At 45.6% G+C, this 9,565-nt stretch overlaps 1 long non-coding RNA gene across 1 annotated transcript; it reads right to left on the bottom strand.

Annotated features, from left to right (window-relative positions):
- Positions 1-1,506: 1,506 nt before the first annotated feature.
- LOC139998739 (uncharacterized) lies at positions 1,507-8,356 on the bottom strand. The gene is made up of 2 exons (XR_011803579.1): positions 8,223-8,356; positions 1,507-3,262 (listed from the first exon to the last, which is right to left on the bottom strand). It is a non-coding gene; the product is annotated as an uncharacterized lncRNA (long non-coding RNA).
- Positions 8,357-9,565: the final 1,209 nt, after the last annotated feature.

Here is a 9,565-nt window from a genome sequence, read left to right as displayed (position 1 = left end):
CCTAGCCAGCATGGCAGACGACTGAAAACTCGGGCCCCAGAAAATGCGTTTCAAGCCCCATTCGCCCATCCAGAAGTGCCCCCAAAGGAAGGCTTTGGGTACAAGTGAACTCCCCAGGGGAGCCTTTATGCAGCCCCACATGCAACTGGAGCCTCCGTATTCGCTCTTTCACAGCAACCCTAAATAGAACCCTGGCCTGCATGGGAGACGACTGAAAACTCGGGCCCCAGAAAATGCGTTACAAGCCCCATTCGCCCATCCAAAAGTGCCCCCAGAGGAAGGCTTTGGGTACAAGTGAACTCCCCAGGGGAGCCTTTATGCAGCCCCACATGCAACTGGACCCTCCGTATTCGCTGTTTCCGAGCAACCCTTAATATAACCCTAGCCAGCATGGCAGAAGACTGAAAACTCGGACACCAAAAAATGCCTTACAAGCCCGTTTCGCCTATCCAAAAGTGCCCCCAGAGTAAGGCCTTGGGTAGAAGTGAACTCCCCAGGGAATCCTTTATGCAGCCCCACAAGCAACTGGACCCTCCGTGTTCGCTGTTTATGAGCAACCCTAAATATAACCCTAGCCAGCATGACAGAAGACTGAAAACTCTGGCCACAGAAAAAGCGTTTCAAGCCCCATTCACCCATCCAGAAGTGCCCCCAAAGGAGGGCTTTGGGTACAAGTGAACTCCCCAGTGGAGCCTTTATGCAGCCCCACATGCAACTGGACCCTCTGTATTCACTCTTTCACAGCAACCCTAAATAGAACCCTGGCCTGCATGGGAGACGACTGAAAACTCGGGCCCCAGAAAATGCGTTACAAGCCCCATTCGCCCATCCAAAAGTGCCCCCAGAGGAAGGCTTTGGGTACAAGTGAACTCCCCAGGGGAGCCTTTATGAAGCCCCACATGCAACTTGACCCTCCGGGTTTGCTCTTTCTGAGCAACACTAAAGATAACTCTAGCAGGCTTGGGAGACGACTGAGAACTCGGGCCCCAGAAAACTCATTCCAAGCCCCTTTCTCCCATCCAAAAGTGACCCCAAAGGAAGGCTTTGAGTATAACTGAACTCCCCAGGGAAGCCTTTATGCAGCCCCACATGCAACTGGACCCTCCGTATTCGCTGTTTCCGAGCAACCCTAAATATAACCCTAGCCAGCATGGCAGAAGACTGAAAACTCGGACACCAGAAAATGCCTTACAAGCCCTTTTCGCCCATCCAAAAGTGTCCCCAGAGGAAGGATTTGAGTACAAGTGAACTCCCGAGGGGAGCCTTTATGCAGCCCCACATGCAACTGGACCCTCCGTATTCGCTCTTTCACAGCAACCCTAAATATAACCCTGGCCCGCATGGGAGATGACTGAAAACTCGGGCCCCAGAAAACGCTTTCCGAGCCCCTTTCGCCCATCCAAAAATGCCCCCAGAGGAAGGCCTTGGGTAGAAGTGAACTCCCCAGGGAATCCTTTGTTGCGAAACCATTTGTTGTCGACGGAAGGAAGACACAGACGCTCAATATGAGTGATCAGTGAACTTCGATTTATTGGATAGCTCAGTCGTCTTTTATCTAATTCAATATAATTAGCTCATACATATTGCAAAAGCTAAGCTCATGATTGGTTAGTGCATTTCTCTATTCTATCAGCTAGTTTCCCACCAAAATAACACAGTTAGTACTTTCCCAGCATACCAACAGATATCACGTTCTTGTACCTGAAACCTCCCTGAAACCTCCCTAAAACCTCCCAGAACTTACATTCCTTCCCAGGCTGCATTTACGTATTTTCTCAGGCTCATTTGAGCTGTGTTCGATACTTTGTTACCTCGCGGCCTCCTAGCTGCTCAACATCCACATGACCTACTTCACTTACCCATTCCTCCACAATTCCCCCGTTTTTATTTTGGGCTACAAACACCTTCTTTGTGAGTTGTTCTAGTTTCCTAGATAAGCAGCTAAAGACTACCTGCGCAGCAATTATAATCAATACAATTATAAGCAAAAAGCGAAGTCCCTCTTTGATTAAGTTAAAAACCCATCCCCCTACATTTCCAAAGACAGATTTAAGCCAATCATCAAACCAATTATTCTGTATCGTAATTTTTTGTGTATGATCCATTAACCATTTTAATTGATTGTGAATTGATTGCCCATGATCAGAGAGATTAAAGCAACACATTCCTTCTACATCTTCACACCCATTTCCTTGAGCTAGTAGCAAGAAATCAATTGCAGCTCTATTTTGTAACACAGCATGTCTTATGCTCCCCATATCTTGCGACATTTCAGAAAGAACTTGTGTTGTTACATTTGATTGTTTAACAGCCCAACAAGCAAGCCTATTAATGTTAGTCAAAGCGTGTGCAGTTCCCACACCAGGCACTAAAGAAGCAAAGAATCTTTTTGCTGGACCCCACAATTCTACATTATCATTGCAGTCAGAACCCAAAGTTTTTAATTCTCGTTTAATTCTTCTGCTCCCTGTCGAGTTCTGCCACGAGTGCAAATCTGGAACGAAAAGTGTGAGTCGTCCTAGGTAACACGGTCCCCCAAAAGCATTAGCTGGTATTCCTTGCCATGCACGGTCCCCACAGATTAAGAACATGCCAGGTGGCAAAGCTTTGGCCTGACTTTGAAACCAGATCGAATTGGTGTCACCTATTTCATACGCCCCAAATGGTACACTAATGTTCCCGGTGTTGTTCCATCCACAGTAATGTCCATTGGCCTCAAATCCAGGGGTCCCGATGTTATGTTGGTCCAGTGCGCTTTATTTTGTTTCCCTTCATGGAGTACAAAGCATGTTTGTGTCCAGTTACTACTGCTATTCCCCACTACCACAGACCCCAGGAGATCCAGTTCTTGAGGGTCCCATGGCAATGAGTTATTAAGAGCTTGCAAGGCAGCAACTACTCCATCCGAGACATTAGCAGAAAAGGATCTAGTGAGTAAAGTAACACTGGCAGAATATGGTGCTAACATTTCACTCAGTTCCTTTGGATCCCCTATTGGGACCCCAAATAAGCACGTTCTAAAAGGATCAGATGCAGAAGCAAGAGACAGACAAAATGAACTCTGTCTGGTTTCATTAGCCCAGGTGACCCACATATTCTGCTGAGGGTCAATCTTCCCTAAGATAGCATTACCATGTCCAGCCATTATTATAACTGATAGCATAATCAAAGTCCCTTGTTCTGTTACTTCAGCCATGATCGTTGTCATCCTCTTCTTTCTTGATGGCTGGCTTTACACACCGACTAGGCACCCAGGTTGGACCTGTAGGGGAAGAGACACATACATAACCTCGTCCCACATAAATCACATCAGCAGGCCCTAACCATTGCCCTGTTTTCATATCTCTGTACAATACTCTCATAGCACATTTATTATCATTTTCAGATTTGGTATAATGTCGTGCTGCAGGTGGTTCGTCATGTTCCCCAAAAACACACAAATGATTTAGAACAAATAGAGTCTTGTCTACCCTTTCTCTAACATCAATAATGTCTTTAAACTTTTCTAAATATTGTTTAACTGTTCCATTAGCCCTTTCCACAATAGCCTGACCAGTTGGTGAATGTGGAATACCAGTAATATGTTTAATGTCCCATAGTTCCATGAATCGCTTGAATGGCCCACTAACATAGGCTGGACCATTATCAGTCTTTATAGTCTGTGGTACTCCCATTACTGCAAAACAACTGGCAAGATGACATCGTACATCCCGAACTTTTTCCCCAGGCTGCGGTGTAGCCCAGATCATGTGACTATAAGTGTCTATTGTTACATGCAGATATTTCAATCGTCCAAATGCTGGAACATGAGTGACATCCATTTGCCACACTTCATTGGCTTTAAGCCCTCTTGGGTTTGTCCCGACTCCGAGACCCACCCCTGAGTTATAATTGCTACATATTGGACAAGCTTTTACTATCGCTTGTGCATCAGCTCTAGATAGTTTGTAAGCCCGCGCAAGTCCCTTAGCATTCTGGTGAAAAATAGCATGAGCCTCCCTAGCTCTACAGAAGGGAGATAATGGCGCTTCAGTGGCTGGAGCGGCAACTAATTTATCCGCCCGAGCATTGCCTTCTCCCAGTCCCTCCATCCATTGATGACTTCGTATATGTATCACCGCATAGGGTTTGCTTCTCTGCGCTATAGCAAGCTGTAAGCTAGTTAATAGTTCTGCAAGGCGTTCATTTTTTACATCTCTTAAAGCAGAGTCCTCTATACGATTAGCTATACCTACTACATACAGAGAATCAGATACTACATTTAAAGGGGCATCTTTCCATTTTATAAATGTCCACACAACCGCATAGAGCTCTAATGTCTGTAATGAATCGTTGTCCTGGCCCTTTAAAATTTGGTGTTGCCAGCCTTGTTCGTCTTTCCATGTTATTGCAGCAGACTTGGAGCGCTTCCCAGCGTCCGTGAAAACAGTTACTGCATCTGCTAACGGAGAATCCGACCGCTTGGGCTGGGTTATCCATGCTTGGTTTTCCATCCATGACAATATAGTTGATTGTAATGTCTTTGCCACTATTGTGGCACCATCCTGTAATAATGCAGCTTGTAGTTTTTCAGAATTCTGTATGTACCATTCCAAGTCACCTGGCTTTATTGGTAGCCAGATTGTACTTGGTGGAACTCCGTCTATTTGTAGTATCCGATTTCTTCCTTTCTTTATTAATTCTGACAGCGTGTCAATTTTTTCTTGAATTGTTCTTCGGGGTTGCAATGGGGGAGCTGTCCACTCCAATACCACAGTTTCCATTTCCTTTTCCCCCGTTTTTATTTTTTGCTGTGTGATAGCACCCATCAAGTATTGTGGACCACACAAAACAGTAAAATCCAGTGGCCTGTCAGGTATGCGTCGATGCGTGACACGCGTTGTGATCAATGATGCAATTTGTTGTAATATTTCCGACTGTTGTTCTGATAATGTCACCTTTGCGGCAGGATCAGTTCCTTTTAATAAAGGTCGAAGGGAATTCAACAGTTCATTTGGAATTCCGACCACTGGCCTAATCCACTGTAAATCTCCCAGCAGTTTTTGAGCATCATTGAGAGTTGTGATGTTCGATTGGATAGTAAGTTTCTGAGGCTGAATAGTAGAATCTGTGATTTTCCACCCTAAGTATTTCCAAGGGCTTGTCTCCTGAATTTTTTCTGGTGCAATTACCAGTCCCATTTGTTTAAGAGCAGCTGCCAGGGCATTTTTCTGCTGTAAGGAAAATATCTCCTCCTGGGCTAGCAAAATATCGTCCATGTAATGGTAAATAATTGTTTTTGGCCATGCGCGGCGAATTGATTGAAGTGCTGCATCAACATAGAGCTGACATAAGGTAGGTGAATTACGCATGCCCTGAGGCAACACAGTCCATTCAAATCTCTGATACGGTCCTTCACGATTTATAGCAGGAAGTGTAAAAGCAAACTTCTGTTTATCATTGTCATGTAATGCAATTGTAAAAAAGCAGTCCTTGAGATCCACAATTAGTAATTTCCACCCTTCTGGTATCATAGCAGGATTAGGTAATCCAGGTTGCAGTGCTCCCATAGCACACATCTGATTATTAACTGCTCGTAAGTCATGTAGCAAACGGTATTTCCCTGATTTTTTGGGAATCACAAAAATCGGAGTATTCCAAGGGCTTGTTGACAGTCTCAAATGCCCTTGTTGATACTGTTCCTGTACTAATTTATGAGCATGTAAAAGACTTTCCCGTTTTAGTGGCCACTGCTCAACCCATACAGGTTCATCAGTTTTCCATTTAAGTGGGATCGGGAAAGTCCAAGCAATGGCCACACCTAAAAATTTTGATGATCTGTCGTGAGAATTGCTCCCATTTGGGCAAGGATATCTCGCCCTACCAGCGCTTGTACTCCTTCAGGTAGTGATAAGATGGAGACACTGCATTGTACCACCTTATCACCTATTGTCCATTGTAGCACTGGTGACCGACGAGCAAGAGTCATACCTCCTACTCCCGAAACTGTGGCATTAGACTCAAATGTAGGCCAATGTGAGGGCCAATCCTTTGTGCTGATTATAGATACATCAGCACCAGTGTCCAACAATGCCTCAATCTGTATTTTCTCATCCTTTAAACACACAGTGACTTTTTGTCGTGGTCTGTGTCGCATACCAAGTGTCAACAAAGCCACTTTTCCCGTGGAGCCAAATGCTCCCAGTCCTCGATGCTTTGCAGATTCCGATGCTAATGATTCAGCAAGATGAGGCAATGGGATCAACTGTGCTATTTTTGTGCCTTTCGGCACATGAATTGGAGGAAACATTGCAGAAACCATAATTTGTATTTCCCCAAAGTAATCCTTGTCAATAAGTCCAGTTAATATTTGTAATCCATTCATGGTGGCAGACGATCTCCCTATTAACAAAGCTCCCACAGGTTCCTTATTAACAATAACTGGTCCAATAAGTCCTGTTTTTATCCTGGTGGGTCTCGAATCCAATAAAGTCACATCGACTGCGGTTGCCAAATCCAGGCCGAGGCTCCCTCTGGTGGCTGGTCGGAGAAAAAGGGATTCGTCGCAGCTGGTGCTGGTGCTGTTGCCGTCGCTGCCGTTGTCGTAAAAGCCACTTTTTGTGTCGTCGCGGGGCGGCTCCTCCCGCTGCTCCGGCCGTTTCCCGACGCATTTCGGCGGCATGCTGAAGTGCTGTGAGTATTTGTTTGACAATTTTGGCACCACACAGATTCTATTTTGCAGTTCCGTCTAATGTGTCCCGCAACACCACATCGAAAACAACGATATTGCGGTGTCGATACTCGTCCACCGGGGGTTTGCAAAGGAGCAAGGGCTGCAAATACTTTTGACTGTTCTTTCACATTATCACCTAATTGTTTTACTGCTTCTACTAACATAGTCTGTGGGCCTACAGGTACCTGAGACATTCTTTCCAATCCTTCCTCTATTGTCCAAGTACTCGGTAACGTAGCTAATATACTACGAGTTGAAGGGTTACAATTTTGGAGTGCACATTGCTTTAGTATAGTGCCTTTAAGATAATCAGGAACTCCCGCTGCTTGTATCGCATTTGCTACCCGATCGATAAACAACCCGAATGGTTCCTCCCTGCCCTGTTTAATTCCCATGTAGGACGGCATTCCCCCTGGCTCTCTAATTTGTTCTAATGCTCTTCTGGCTAGATTCATTGATACCTTAGCTTTGTCTGGTCCCAAGAGTGCCTGCGCCTCTGTTCTAAAATATGGTCCCATGCCCAGTAATTCGTCTAATGTAACACCATACAAGGGATCCCCAGGCGCGCGTATTATCGCTACCTCTTCTTGACAGATACCATGCCAATATGCATTAAACAAAAGTTGTTGATGCTGTGTCAAGATTAGTTTCATTATACTACGAATATCTCCTGGGAGCAAAATATTTGTCCCCCAAATATAGTCTAACATTTGACGAGTAGGTTCTCCCTTTAATCCAGACTCATTTACTGTAGATCGTAATTGTGTTAATAGTTTCCAATCTAAATTAGTCAACTGAGCCTGTACATTTCCCTGTGCATCTGGAGGTGAATACACCACCGGATAGGCTGTTGTTATTTGTGCTGCTACTTCAAGATTCCCTTCCTTCATTGCTTCATGTGCTATTTTTTTCCATGTCTCCTCCCTGTCCTGTATATTGATTTTAAATGGACTTGTTGAGAATGAATTTGTACCTGACTCCTCACCCACCCTTTCTTTATTCTCTGATTGTACGGGCGGAGGTACAGGCGGAGCTGTCGGTGGCTGTGACTGTGAAGGTTCTTCTTCCCCTGATACGGGTACCGAAGTCCCTTGTGGAATTATAACTGTTCTATATGATGGTGGAGAGGGGTAAGCTTGTTCCTCAGCTCTTTGCTGAGTAGAGGAAGAAGCAGAAGCCCCCCCCTTCTGACCGGATGATCCTAATCGTTCTGTTGCAGCAGCAGCTATTTTTTGTTCAGCTTGATGTGTTGCTAATGCATTAGTTACCGCCCTCCATGGCTTCATCAAATTTTTTGCTATTTTATCATCACTAATTACTTCATCAAATAATTTGTCCCCAAACTTCCTCCACTCTGCTTGTTCAAACACAGTATCAGGATTTAAAAAACAACCCTTAACTACCCCATAAGCTAATAACTTTGGCAATTCCTTTTTACAACATATATCCTGTGTGCCCCGCTTTTCTAAAAAGCATTTGAGCAAATTATACGCCGCTTGTCTCTCCATACCTTTATATACGTCGGTACCGTTGCAGCCTTTGCAAAGACCTCGGCGACGCTTTCCGGCGGGACCCTCTATAGGCTCATCCCGGGTGCGAGGACTCCCTTTCCGAGCTGCGGGTGCGGGTGTGGTTCCATTCACCTTTCAGGCCTCGGGTGCGGGGATTCAGCAATTTGTAATCCTTTTCACCTCCTGAGCTGCGTTGCAGGACCGGTCCTTGTATTCCGTCCAACCGTGGCTCGCAGGTACAATTCCAGCGCAGGTTCAACTCCAGCGAAGTCCCTGTTCCTGTATTGCAGGTCCCTGTTCCTGTATTGCAGGTCCCTGTTCCTGTATTGCAGGTCCCTGTTCGGGCGCCATTTGTTGCGAAACCATTTGTTGTCGACGGAAGGAAGACACAGACGCTCAATATGAGTGATCAGTGAACTTCGATTTATTGGATAGCTCAGTCGTCTTTTATCTAATTCAATATAATTAGCTCATACATATTGCAAAAGCTAAGCTCATGATTGGTTAGTGCATTTCTCTATTCTATCAGCTAGTTTCCCACCAAAATAACACAGTTAGTACTTTCCCAGCATACCAACAGATATCACGTTCTTGTACCTGAAACCTCCCTGAAACCTCCCTAAAACCTCCCAGAACTTACATTCCTTCCCAGGCTGCATTTACGTATTTTCTCAGGCTCATTTGAGCTGTGTTCGATACTTTGTTACCTCGCGGCCTCCTAGCTGCTCAACATCCACATGACCTACTTCACTTACCCATTCCTCCACAATCCTTTATGCAGCCCCACAAGCAACTGGACCCTCCGTGTTCGCTGTTTATGAGCAACCCTAAATATAACCCTAGCCAGCATGAGAGACGACTGAAAACTCGGGCCACAGAAAAAGCGTTTCAAGCCCCATTCACCCATCCAGAAGTGCCCCCAAAGGAGGACTTTGGGTACAAGTGAACTCCCCAGGGGAGCCTTTATGCAGCCCCACATGCAACTGGACTCTCCGGATTCGCTAGTTCTGAGCAACACTAAACATACCCCTAGCCGGCATGGAAGACGACTGAAAACTCGGGCCCCAGAAAACGCTTTCCGAGCCCCTTTCGCCCATCCAAAAGTGACCCCAGGGGAAGGCTTTGGGTACAAGTGAACTCCCCAGGGGAGCCTTTATGCAGCCCCACATGCAACTGGACCCTCCGGGTTCGCTGTTTACGAGCAAACCTAAATATATCTCTAGCCAGCATGGCAGAAGACTGAAAACTCTGGCCACAGAAAAAGCGTTTCAAGCCCCATTCACCCATCCAGAAGTGCCCACAAAGGAGGACTTTGGGTACAAGTGAACTCCCCAGGGGAGCC

This window comes from Anas platyrhynchos, chromosome 15 (assembly GCF_047663525.1).
Source record: "Anas platyrhynchos isolate ZD024472 breed Pekin duck chromosome 15, IASCAAS_PekinDuck_T2T, whole genome shotgun sequence".
Lineage (NCBI taxonomy): Eukaryota > Metazoa > Chordata > Aves > Anseriformes > Anatidae > Anas > Anas platyrhynchos.
The sequence above is the reverse complement of the archived record's forward strand: the minus strand, read 5'-3'. Positions and strand labels throughout refer to the sequence as shown.